The 12,761-nt window shown below is 58.4% G+C and overlaps 1 protein-coding gene across 4 annotated transcripts in view; it reads right to left on the bottom strand.

Annotated features, from left to right (window-relative positions):
- Nucleotides 1-12,761, bottom strand: part of CBFA2T3 (CBFA2/RUNX1 partner transcriptional co-repressor 3) — an 83,076-nt gene that overhangs the window by 48,680 nt on the left and 21,635 nt on the right. The window contains exon 1 of one of the 4 annotated variants that reach the window (XM_020911729.2): nt 8,268-8,716. The exons of the other annotated variants lie outside the window; for them this stretch is intronic. The gene's annotated coding sequence lies outside the window, so the exon portion shown is untranslated. Of the gene's footprint in view, nt 1-8,267; nt 8,717-12,761 lie in introns of those variants that run through there. 4 annotated transcript variants of the gene reach the window in all.

The raw sequence follows: 12,761 nt of genomic DNA, 5'->3' as shown, positions 1-12,761 counted from the left end.
AAGGGTGAAGCGGCCCAGCGGCCCTTTACTGATGATGGGCACACACAATGTGCAGATCTGAGTCACTGAATCTCAGTCATTAAAAAGAAGGAAAGCAGTGACACATGTGACAACATGGATGGATCTCAGAAACAAGGGGCCAGCCTGAGGCAGTACTAACTAGAAGGGTCCTGCCCCTCTTCCCAGGTGTGGTGATCTGTTCACCTGGGGGCCCCAGCCCGACAAGCGGGCAGGACAGCTACTCCCTTGCTGACCCCAACCCAGCTGGGCTGGCAGGCCCGGGAGGGAAGATGGTGAGGCTGGGCCCTACCAGGTCAGTGACCCGCTACCTTCCAAGGCACACCCCACATCCGGAGGTGCACCCTTCAGAGGCCAAGAGGGGCCTCAGGATGGTCTCCCCTAATGACCTCCTGAATCAGGAGCCTAACTGGGCTGATGTTCTGTGTGACATGAGAATTATCAGCCAGAAAGGGGTCCAGGTGGCAATGAAGGGACCTCAGCCACTTTGAGACAGAGAAAAGCCTCCTGAATGCGGGGTCAGGCCCAGGACCTCATGACCACCCCGACCTATCCCCTCCACTCTGAAGCCCCCAGGGCCATGCTGATCAGCGGGGCCAGGAGCTGTGCTGGTCCCTTACCAGGGATTGAATGATCACAGTTGTGGAGATTTCAGAAAGGAGTTTTCACATTAACAGAGAGGGAACCGAGGCTCCAAGAAACCACACAATGTACCACAGCTGAGGGTGAGCCTGTGGGCTGAGATTCCACCTGGGTGCCTGACACCCCGAACTAGGCTCTCCTATGACAAAGCTATGCAGGTGTGAAGTGACAGGCATCCTGGGACAGTCCATGCAGATGGTGACAAGTGTCCTGGGACAGTCCTTGTCTGTGTGCAGTGACAGGCTTCCTGGGGTAGTCTGTGCAGATGGTGGTGACAAGTGTCCTGGGACAGTCCATGCAGGTGGTGGTGACAAGTGCCCAGGGACAGTCCTTGTCTGTGTGTAGTGACAGGTGGCCAGGGACAGTCCTTGTCTGTGTGTAGAGACAGGTGACTAGGGACAGTCCTTGTCTGTGGGTAGTGACAGGTGGCCAGGGACAGTCCTTGTCTGTGTGCAGAGACGGGTGACCAGGGACAGTCCTTGTCTGTGGGTAGTGACAGGTGGCCAGGGACAGTCCTTGTCTGTGTGTAGAGACGGGTGACCAGGGACAGTCCTTGTCTGTGGGTAGTGACAGGTGGCCAGGGACAGTCCTTGTCTGTGTGCAGAGACGGGTGACCAGGGACAGTCCTTGTCTGTGGGTAGTGACAGGTGACTAGGGACAGTCCCTGTCTGTGGGTAGTGACAGGTGACTAGGGACAGTCCTTGTCTGTGTGTAGTGAGAGGTGGCCAAGGACAGTCCTTGTCTGTGTGTAGTGAGAGGTGGCCAGGGACAGTCCTTGTCTGTGTGTAGTGAGAGGTGGCCAGGGACAGTCCTTGTCTGTGGGTAGTGACAGGTGGCCAGGGACAGTCCTTGTCTGTGTGTAGAGACACGTGACTAGGGACAGTCCTTGTCCATGTGTAGTGACAGGCATTCAGGGATAGTCTTTGTCTATGTATGTGTGAGCTGGGTCACCCTTCACAAGTGCTCACGGGGTCACCGTGCAGCTGGGCTGGGACACGTAGGTGGGATCCAGTACAACACGCACTGCTGCAGCCGTCAGAGTGTAGACTTCTAGATGGATCACATGGCTCCTCTACGTCCTGGGCAGCTGCCCTAGGGACAGTCAGGGAAATCACACATCCTCCTTCTGCCTGGTTTTCACAGCCTTGCACACATACTTACCTTCCCCGTGTGCACCCCCTCATGTGCACACTCACACACAGGGCTCCCATGGCAGGTGATGTCCACTGCGGTCCCTGGAGCGAGCTGCTCCCTTCCTCCCAGGGACCTCCCTGCAGCTGCTCTGCCCCCATCTCCACCACCAAGCAGAGGGAAGGGCAGGGCACTGGGAAGAACAGCTTTTCATGAGCAAGCGCCCTTGCCTCAGACCATTCTACCAACACCCAGACCTTTGGACATGGTGGCGGGGGGGGCTTCTCCACCCGTCCCGGGGGCTCAGGCTCAGTCCACAGAGCTGGGGGGTGCCTGCTTCTCCTGGACATGGCCTTGCCCTCCGAGGTGCCTGTGTCTGGATGTCACCTCTTCCTGGCCATGTCCCCCTTTCACCTGTCCCCCAGGACCATCTTCTCAAAATGCAAACCTGATCAGCTCCCACCACTCAGCTCCACTCAGGGGGCTTCCCTGGGCCCTGGAGACTCCAGGGACAAAGGCCAGAGTCCTGCCCAGGTCCATCAGCCCCACGGTCCTCCTGTTTGTGGTTTGTCACCTCTGCACGGTCGTCCCCAACTACACATCTCAGAGCCGCACGCCTGCGCCTCCAGGGACACCACAGTGCCCCTTGGCAGAGCCACCACTGGGAAACCCTCTGTGCCCGCGCCTCGCCCTGTCTGACACGGTGGTCACCAGCTGACCAGCAAGGCTGTTTGGAACTCAGACTCAAAGCAAATGTAAAACACACATGGAATTTCAAAGTGTTTTTGAAAAAGATCTCAATACTTAAAAAAAAAAATCAACTACATGCTGAGATAACAACATTTTGGAGACAGCAGGTTAAATAACACATATCACTAAAATCATGTGGGTTTCCTTCTCCTTTTCTCCTTTTTCTCCACATGGCCACAACCCTAACTGGCAAATGTCTGCACTGCATGGGCATGGCTCACTGGGCCATGTAGGTTGATGCATCCTGGAACAAGCTGCCCTTCAGAGCATCTCCTGTGGTCACAGTCTTGGGGGTCCCAGGGTGCACATGGCAAGTCCCACCCAGTAATAGCTACTTGGATCACAAGCCAAGCAAACAAGCTCCAAACTGCAGAAAGCCCCTGAATGGTCCAAGTAGACGCCAAGCATAGAGAGTCTGTCTCAGGGCACGGGGACTCCCTGTCCACACACAGTTAGACTCCAGGGAGATATCTGGGCAAAGACCACATGGGAGGGACAAGATCAGCAGTCAGTGGGCCATATGGAGAGGGTCTCAGACCCCCAACCTGAGCCTTCACAAGTGGGGATCTGCCCCGGATAAAAGGAATACCTGCAAGGCTGCCCGGTCCAGTGCGGGCTCTGCAGACAGGGTCACTGCAGGGCAGTGTCGTCCTGTCCCCTGCCTGGAGACGGGCGCCTTGGTGGGACAAGGCAGGACCGCTCTTCGTGGGAGTGGAAGGGACCCCGTGCCCTTAGCTCTCCTGCCCCGAAGTTCTCCACAGCGGCAGAAGGGCCTCTCTTGCACAGGTGTGCAAGTGTCAGCACACGAACAGCCGTCCTCCCCACCACCCTGCACGCAGCCAGCTCGGCCGTGGAATGCTGACCTCCGGCACGCTGACTCCTCAGAGGCAGGGAGGTGGGGAGAAAAGGCCCCGGGTTCACTGTGCTCATGAGTCCAGGCAGGGCTGGGTGAGGCTGGGGAAGCCCAAGGCTCCCGGGAGAAGTCACAACAGCCACCTGGGGACCCAGGTGTGGGGGGAAGACGGAGGCTCCGGAGTTGGAATCCCACCTCTGCCACCAAGTAACCATGGGACCCGGTTTCCCACTGGGCCCCAGTTTCTCCCATGAACTGGGGCGGGGGGGGGCAGGTGGTGGAGCGTGGTCCCTGGGGACACTCAGGTCCTGTGCTTGGCTCTGAGCTGTGTCCCCAGCATGGGGACTGGGTCAGCAGGCACAGGGGTCTGGGCTCCACTGAGGACACAGCCCATCTCTCACAGGACCTGGGGCAGGAGGACACGGGTGTGGACTGCAATCAGAGCAACAGGGTGTGACATGGAGCTGCCCGACACTCACACCCACCAGTGAAACCCAGGACGCACTGCATGTCCCCCAGAGAGGGCCTGTGACAACCACGCCTAGAGCCACCTGTCAGCGAGATACACAGGACCATCCACCCTCCTCACAATCCCAAGAGGGAGGAGCCAGTGAGACTGTGTTTAGCATCGAAATAGACTCAGAGAGGGTGAGTGGTATGCTGAGGGTCACACAGCCACCACCAGGAGGGGAATCAGCCTTCAAATCCCAGCAGCTCAGAGAAGCTGGGTGGTGTCCCTCTCCCTCCCCCTCCCCACAGCCTGGATACACAGGGCAGAAGCTCCCCAAACTGGGTGGGGGTTGCAGCCTCCTCTGGTCCTGAACACCCCCACTTCTCCAGCCTCTCAACATACTCCTTGCCTGCCTGTCAGAGGGGCCACTGCAGCTGGAAGCCTCTCCTTTCCTCCCTGACTTCACTCTGGCTTTTCTGGGTCCTCCCGGGTCGGGACCACCAGGTGAGCACTTCCTGTGGGTCCCACATGTGGCCCGGGGCCGTCATGTACACAGGGAGCTCTACCGACCTGTCCCAGCAGCTGTGACTCCTGCCCTACCCCCGCTGTGGACTTTTCTCTGCCCAAGTAAACAGAAGGCGCCCAGGGCCAGACATCCTCCCAAAACTCCTCCCGCCACGTCCACCATGCTCCAGCCTCAGGGGCAGCAGGGGGTCTGAGCACCCAGGCCCCGGGGAGCCTAGAAGCATGCGTGGACAGGGAGTGGGATGGACAGCGGTGGCCAGGAGCCTGCGGGTGGACAGTCGATCAGGGCTGCGGGCGCCCCGGCCCCAGGAGGCAGCTTCCTTATCACAGCCAAATGCATCTTTGCTTTCCTTCCTGCCGACATCTGGCCCCTGGCGCGTCCCCGGTTACAGCGAGCAGAAGTCCCAACTTCTGTTTTATTGCCAAAGGTCGTTGGAGGCCCCACTCAGCCATCACCCCACGCCCCATGTGTGCCGTGAACTCAGAAGCAAGGGCTGGGAACCCACGACTCATTTTCCTTGTCCCGAGTTTCCATCCTGAGCACCAGTCCTCTGCCTGGGTCTTCCCACGAGGCTACAAAGGTGACGCCAGCCCAGAGTTTGCTTCCAGAAACAAAGCTCTTGCTGCCATTGTGGTCCTGGAACAGGGCCAGGCCATCTTCCGAACGCAGCAGAAAGCTCCAGGGGCCTGTCCACTCCCTGTGCCACGGGAGCAGCACCCACCTCTCGTGAGCCTCTCCTGGCTTCAGTGTTCCCATGTGGAGAAAGGCATGTCAAGGGTGCCCACCTTCAGGGTTGTCCCGAGGTCAAATGAGGGGCAAAGCCTACAGCCAGTCTGCGAGCTGTTGTTGAGACTGCGTGGCAATGACTCTACCCCCTGCCTGGGTGACCCTGTGACCAGTGACACACCCATGGGTGACAAGCACCTTCCAGGTCAGTCCTGTCCAGTAAGTCCGATCGTGGCCACATTCCTGCATTTACCAGTTTCAGAGTTCAGGCTCCTCCTCCACCACCCCCCCCACCCCCACCAGGTCTGGGAAGTGACACTAGCTGCCCAACAGAATGCTATGCCTGGATACCCTGTTATAACAGCCAGAAAATGGCCAATGCTGTCCAGAGGGCCTTGAAAGGACACCGACCACCTCAGCTCCTACCCTGGGTGGTGGGAAGGGGAGGGGGCTGGCCTCAGGCCTCTGCAACCCAGACAAGGCAGAAGGTACTCATCCTCCTGGCCCTGATTCCCATGGCCCCTACCCCCAGGGAATGCCCTGGGTGTCAGTTGTTACTGTGCCCACGTGCCAGAGTCTGTGTCCAGGTGACAGTGCTGACATCTGGGGCACTAACCCCTTGTCAGTGCCCAGCAGGTGTGGGAGGAATCCTTGCAGGCAGGCAGGGGGCCAGGCCCACAGACATGGATGCTAGGAGGCTGCTGTCTGGAGGGAGGACCGGGGCTCCTCTCGTGGGATCAACAGCCTGGGCATCTGTGAAACAGGGAAAGTCCCCCCATGGGCTGTCCCACAGACTCGAGGTGGTGAGTTTGAGTGCAGAGCCTGGCTAGGCAATGCCCCGGGGTGACTTGTGCTGCTGGGGGCTGGAGAGGAACCATGTGTCTGAGAGCCACGCCACAGGCAGGATGGAGCTGCCCCATGGAAGCGCCTGCTCCCTCCTCAGAACAGCACTCATTTAGCACCTACTGTGTGCAAGCTCTTCAGCACACCCCTGTTTTGGATTCTGAGCACACACGTGCGTGCACACACACACACACACACACACACACACACACACTGTTTGGCGAGGAAACTCAGATGAGCTGAATTCAACCACTACCCTGCAAGCCCGGGAGGAATCAGACAACCCAAACACAACTGGACAGAGGAGGGAGGCCGCCGAGAGTGCCAGGGCACTTCCGGATAGTAGGGAAATGCCTCCTTGGATGCCAGCTGCCCTCCCTGACTGCCCAGGAACTAGCAGCACTCAGAGCCAGCCCCCCCTGCCCCCAGGGCAGCCTCGCAGGCTTGGATCCTGCGGATTACTGACCCAGCCTGCCGGCGTCTCCAGATCCTTGCGTAGGAAGGAAAATTAATTTCTTCCAGTCATGCAGAAATGAAAATATGTGCAGCCAAATCAGAGAGATTTCCTGGAGGTGGTAACTCAGTTACGTGGATCACCTGGTGACAGAGGGAGGGCTGGCGGGTGGCCTGGGCACCCCTGGGGGTCTCAGAGAAGGACCTCCGCCCCACATCTGCCAGCTCGCTGGCCCGGCGGGGGGGGGGGGGGCCTGTGAGACACGTCCCCTCCCCCAGTCACACACGGATCAAGGCGGCTCCAGAGAGAGCCGGATTCTGCCAGAAAACTGGTCCTAATGTGACATTCCCTCCCACCCGAGTCCGCCTAGTTCTCGGGAGCCCTGAGTGCCACATCTGTTTCTGTGCTCAGCGCCCCTCCCCTCCTTGTCCCTCGCACGTACGAGGGTGGCTCAGCCACACAAGCCCCACGCACCCGGGCTCTTTAGGGACCGGGCTGTTGGCTGCACACAGCAGAACCCTCTGCCTCCTGGGGGTCCCCAAGCAGAGGACAGAGGTGGGGGTTGGGTGACACAAAAGACACTAGTGTCCATCACAGTGCCAGCCCTCTGTGAATGTGCCCCGCTCCAGAAAGGATGCCCCACCTTGGGCCCAACCTGAAGAAGTTTCTCAAACCTTGTGGCAACTTGGGAGAGCAACGCAGGGACCCAGAACAGCTGCCCATCCTCTGCCCCCGGCCAACCCCTGTCATTTGAGGGTGGCCGCCCTGGGAACCTCCTGTTTCTGGGTCCAGGGAGGAAACACACGCCCAGTTAGACATAATGATTTGGCATCCTGGCTGCCGGTCAAAGTGGGGGCCTGACTGTTGCTCAGATCACCCCTCACAGTAACACAAGATCTCTGTTCTCAAAGGAAATATTTTTCTCCCCAGCCTCTAGAACAGGCCAGAGGTCAGCCAGCCTCAGCCCCAATGCTGGGGAATACAGTTATCCTGGTGGGGAGGTCGCGGGGGTCTGGTACTCCTCTGAGCACACACACAGTTTCCGGGGGGCCGGAAGGAGGGACAGCCTGAGGCTGTGTGTTCAGAGCCGGCGGCTCAGAGTGTGGCTTGCCACCAGCCCTGCTGCCTTCTGCTCCACGTAAGCCCGTCTAGGGCTGAATTTCCAGCCATCTGTCCCTCCACGTCGGCTCACACCTCCCTCCCCGCCGTTCCCACAGCCTGGCTCTGGGCCTGCCCAACATGCAGATGGACGGTTCCCAAAGCCTGTGAGTGGGACCGCTGCCACCGGGCTTTGCCCGAGGCCCCGGAGCTGACAGGATCCAGAGGCTTATTTAAGATCTCCTCCCCACCCTGGGAGCTGGGGCAGGACATCCCCCAGGGCAGTCTTCACCCCTAAAAATGTTCAATGCCTCTGAGCTGGGCGGCATGTCCAGGGATCAAAACAAGAAGGGGAGGGGCTAGAGGGAGCTCTGGCCCGCCTCCCCAGCCAGGCCACGGGCACGTCCATCTCTTACAGGGTCACCTACTGTCCCCCCCGACTAGTCCCCTGTCACCTGGCCCAGGCCCTCTTTGTCAGGAAGCGCAGGCAAAGCAGGGGAACCCACAAGACTCCTCACCTTCCACGCGCAGGTCCCACCTTAGGTCTGACCACACCCCCAGCAGGTCAAGCTCCGGCTCACCTCGGGGGTGGTCAGTGGGCGGGCGCTGAGTGGGTTGGCCCCACCCCGCTGTGGGCTCCAACTTTGCAAAGTGGGGAGGGGGTCCCTGGGAGACCTATGCACTCTGTGCTGCTTCAAGGAGACCCCCGGACAGCAGCCACGGACGGAGTCGAGTGACAACGGCGGCAGCGCGGACGGACGGACGAGGCACTTACAGTCCAGAGGTCCGGCGGACCGGAGGCGATTGCACTCTCGCGACCCGGTTCCAGAAGTGGCTTTTCCTTCGAACTCGGTCCCTGCCTCCGTAACTTGGGGGCAATCCGCGCGCTGTCTTCTGGCGCCGACCGCGCTCAGGCGCGAGGCGGGGCCGTGGCGCGCGGGGCGGCCGCCCGGGCCATCCCCAGGCCGGTCTCCGGCCGCTCGCTCCGCCCGCCGGCCGCCCGCGCGGGAACAAAGCGCGCACGCCGCCCCGGGCGGTCTCCGGCCTCCGCGGCCCGCGCCGGGTCCAGCCGCCGCGCCTTTGGCTCGCGGGCGCCGGCTCCGGCTGCCGCGCGCTCGCCCGAGCGTCTCACGGGGCTCCGCGGCCCCCGCCCCGCGCGCCCCGCCTCCGCCTCCTGTCCCCCGCCGCCGCCGCTGCGCCACCTGCCTCCCGCCCGGCGCCCATCGCGCTCAGCTCCGCCCCGGGGCGCCGGGCTCCGTGCGGGGCTGGCGCGGGAGAGTGGCTCCGCCCGCCGCCGCCCCAGCCACTCGGGCGGTCGCGGACCCCGGGGCGCGCCCTGAGAACTCGGCCGAGGGCGCGGGCCAGCCGCGGGGGCCGGAGGCTCTAGGGCGCAGCCGGCGGCCAGCAGCTCGGGTGCGAGTGTGAGGGCCGCGCGGGCGGGTGTGAGTCGGGAGAGCGCGGGTGCGCGGGGTGTCCGGGTGGGCGCGCTGTGCTGTGCGGAGAGAGACGCGCGCCGCTCGGTGGGGAGGGATGCCCGTGAAGGGAGCGTGGGGGCCGCGGAGCCGGGAGCGCAGAGGGTGCGGGAGCGCGGGGTGGCTTGCTGGGACGCACGGGGGCCGGGGGTGGGGTGGCGGGTGTTAGTGTGGGTGCCGTGGGCGGGGAGCGCGAGGTGCCGTGAGGAAATCCGTGAGGGTGCCTTGCAGGGAGCGCGGGAGGCGCGCCGGCGGGCCCCTCGCCCGTGCCCACCCCCGCCGGCTCTTCAGGCCGCGCCCTGGGCGGCTGGGTGGGGGCCCGGAGCGGAGCGCGCTGCCGCGCACACCCACCTCGGAGCAATCGGCGGCGCCCGCCTCGCAGCTTTACGGCCGCGATGTCTGGAGGCCGGGCGGGAGGAGAGCAGCAGGCGCCCCTCCTCCGGCCGCCGCCCCCCCTCCACCCCCGCAGCGTGGGCCGGGCCGGGGCCGCCTCCGCGCGCTGCCGGCAGGGGGCGTCCTCCCGCTGCGCCCCGCTCTCAGTGCCTGTGGCCTCGGGCCCACGCTGACCCAGATACCCGCGGGAGTGCGGGGACACCGGACCCGGGCTCGCAGCCTCTGGCCTGAGGCGTTTGCATGTGCTCTGCGTTATCTGCATCCCATTCGTTTAATTTCAGTCTGCAGAACTGCCGAGCCGCTGCCCTGGCCTCTGTGCGCCCCCTTCTCCCTGCCTTGCAGCCCTCACCCTACCTCACCCCCCGCACCTATTTGCCTCTTTCTCTAAAGTGCTTTGCAGCATATCTGATGCATCTGCCTGGTTAGTATATTTTGGTTAAATCGGTGCCATTCCCCCTTTCGGCCTCCCCCAACCCACAGAGACTGTTTCCTCGAGACAAGCTGGGGGTCCCAGAGTCTCTGTCTTAGGAGACAGAGGGTCCAGAACTCGGAACAGCAGAGCCATGATCTACATCTCGTTTGGCATAAATCTGAATGTGAAGGTCCAAGGTCCCCAGTTCCCAAGTTTAAAAATACAGCAGTATGTCAAAAAACACCCTTCTCCTTGAGTGAGCCCCACCCCCACCCCCACCCCCGTCACTGGGGCAAGTTGGGCAAAGGAAGCCAGCGGAAACACAATGCAAGGCTCTGGGCAGGGGGTCATCCCTGCCTCATCCTCATGGCCACTCCCAGGGGCACTGGACATAGTCTCTGGGTTACCAACTAGCTGTGTGGCCCCTGCCAGTCCCTGACCTCCTGCATCTCTATCCTTGTGGAAATAAGAGAAATGCGGTGAAGGATTACTTGGAACACAAGTTTCTGGCATCTCCCTTCCCCTGACTTTCAGAATGTGATCAGGTGTGGACCCCTCCTGTCCCAGGGGAGAGCAGATGGTCCTGAACTTGTGTGTGGAGATGACGAATAGATTCAAGAGATTAGATCTGGTAGACAGAATGCCTGAAGAACTATGGACGGAGGTTCATAACACTGTACAGGAGGCAGTGACCAAAACCATCTCCCCAAAAATGAAATGCAAGAAGGCAAAGTAGTTGTCTGAGGAGGCCTTACAAATAGATGAGAAAAGAAGAGAAGGGAAAGGCAAAGGAGAAAAGGATGCAGAGTTCCAGAGAATATCGAGGAAAGATAAAGCCTTCTCGAGTGAACAGTGCAAAGTAACAGAGGAAAACAATAGAATGGGAAAGACTAGAGATCTCTTCAAGAAGATTGGAGATACCAAGGGAACATTTCATGCAAAGATGGGTCACAGAAGAACGTGGATCTAAAAGTAAGCATCTCAGACTTCCCACACCAGAGTTCACTGATACCAGCTCCCTTACTTCATGAACTTTGAAGCACCACTGATATTAAGATACTCCTCATTTCATGCATCACTAAGAAAAGAGAATGCTCTCCCAGTTATAATCCTAAGACGCCTCTACATTTCAGAGATATTAACAAGCCACCAGTGGGCCAGGTGGGGCATTGAGCAGCAAGCAGACAGCCTGAAGCCCACCTTGGTGCTCCCAACTGGGCAGGGAGGTGGACCGACGGACAAGCACTGAATTCTCACAGAGCGTTAGCAGAAGCCGGGCCCAGCCTGGGGTCTGCTGCATCTCATCCCCTGCAAACAGCACATGGTTGTCAGTTCTTTGTGTTAAATTACCAGTCGCAACATCACTGATTTAAGCAGGGTATTGAACACCACTGGAGATGTGGCAGATCTCAAAACACCAGGAATAAAACAGCAATCATCAGAGACCACACGCTCAGGACCCGAGCCAGCCCGAAGTCTCCTGAGTCCCCGCCTGGGGGGACTGAGGCCTGCGCTGAGTGGTCAGAGGGATGGCCAGGCCAGTTTGACCTCGTCAACAGTCACGGTGAGTCATGGCAGGAGCTGTCACACTGAGGAGGGTTTGCCGATGGTAGGCACAGAGCTGAGCACCTAACTCTCCGTCAGCTGTTAGGCAGATGCTCCTGGAGCCACCACGTTACAGGTGGAGGGACAGAGGCTCCAAGCGGCTGCATGGGTGGAAGCTGAATGCTTCACAGCCTCTACCCTTCGGGCTCCCTGTTGCCTCCCCTGGGCTGGTTTCTCAGCCTAGAAGTGGCCTCAGCACAACCCCTGGGTCTTTGGCAAAGCTGGAGTCCCACCATGCCAGTTCAACCTGGGCATCTAGCCACTGCAGACCACTTGTCTATAAAATTAATTCTGGGACTTCCCTGGTAGTCCAGTGGCTAAAACTCCACACTCCCAATGCAGGGGGCCCGTGTTCCATCCCTGGTTAGGGAACTAGGTCCTACAGGCTGCAGCTAAAGATCCTGAATGCCACAAGGAGGAGAGAAAATCCCACGTGTGGCAACCGAGACCCAGCACAGCAGGATAAATAAATATTAGAACAAGACAAAATAATTCGGAGTGATGACGGACTTCCTCAAATACATTTCTGTTGTACATAGAAATCTTCATCAGAAGTTTAAATAGTTGCCAAGAGGATAAAATCTGCCGCAGCGTTAAGTATGGATATTTCAAAATAAGAGAATCTGCTGGTCTAGTAGTGATAGCGTTTTGATAGCCATCCTTGTCCACTTAAAAATCCACAAACTAATTCTTCTTTAACATCTGAATTTTCACCAACTTCCAAGCTGACACAATGAGCTTTTAGATACAGTATCAAAAGCATGATCCAGGAAAGAAAAATTGGGTCAGTTTGACTTCATTAAAATTTAAAACTTCTGTGAAAGATACTATTAAGAGAATAAAAAGACAAGCCACAGAATGGGAGAAGATATTTGCAAGACACACACCAAATAAAGAACTATTTTCCAAAATATACAAAGACTCTGCTTCTCTGAGGCCTGACTTTTCACATAGCCCCTTTCCTCCCTCACTGTATGTTTCTATTCTGCCCAACAGAATTTTGCCCTAGTTTCAGTTTGAAATTATTTAGATTCCTGTATCACACAAAAGTATGTAAAGACATTGGGATCTCAAGATTTAAACATTCTCTTGTGTTCAAGTTTGTCTTCTAGATTGGGTTATTGTTTTAATTACAAGTGGTGTGTAGCTGATAAAAATAATATGAATTTATTACACATTTTGAGAATTACTAAACATAAAAGGTAAATTTTTTATTAGAAATGCCTAATAAATGGGCAGGTTTTTTGAAGCAGTGTGTATCCACCCATACATATTCCTTATTTCCAAGAAAAGGAGTACAACACGAATCCCATCCCTATACGGATTTTTACTGTGAAACTGTAAGAAGCCCCAGTTACACAAGTAAACAGATCAGCAGAGGATGCGA

Source organism: Odocoileus virginianus, chromosome 20, assembly GCF_023699985.2.
Source record: "Odocoileus virginianus isolate 20LAN1187 ecotype Illinois chromosome 20, Ovbor_1.2, whole genome shotgun sequence".
Taxonomy (NCBI): domain Eukaryota; kingdom Metazoa; phylum Chordata; class Mammalia; order Artiodactyla; family Cervidae; genus Odocoileus; species Odocoileus virginianus.
This window is presented reverse-complemented; position numbering and strand designations above follow the sequence as displayed.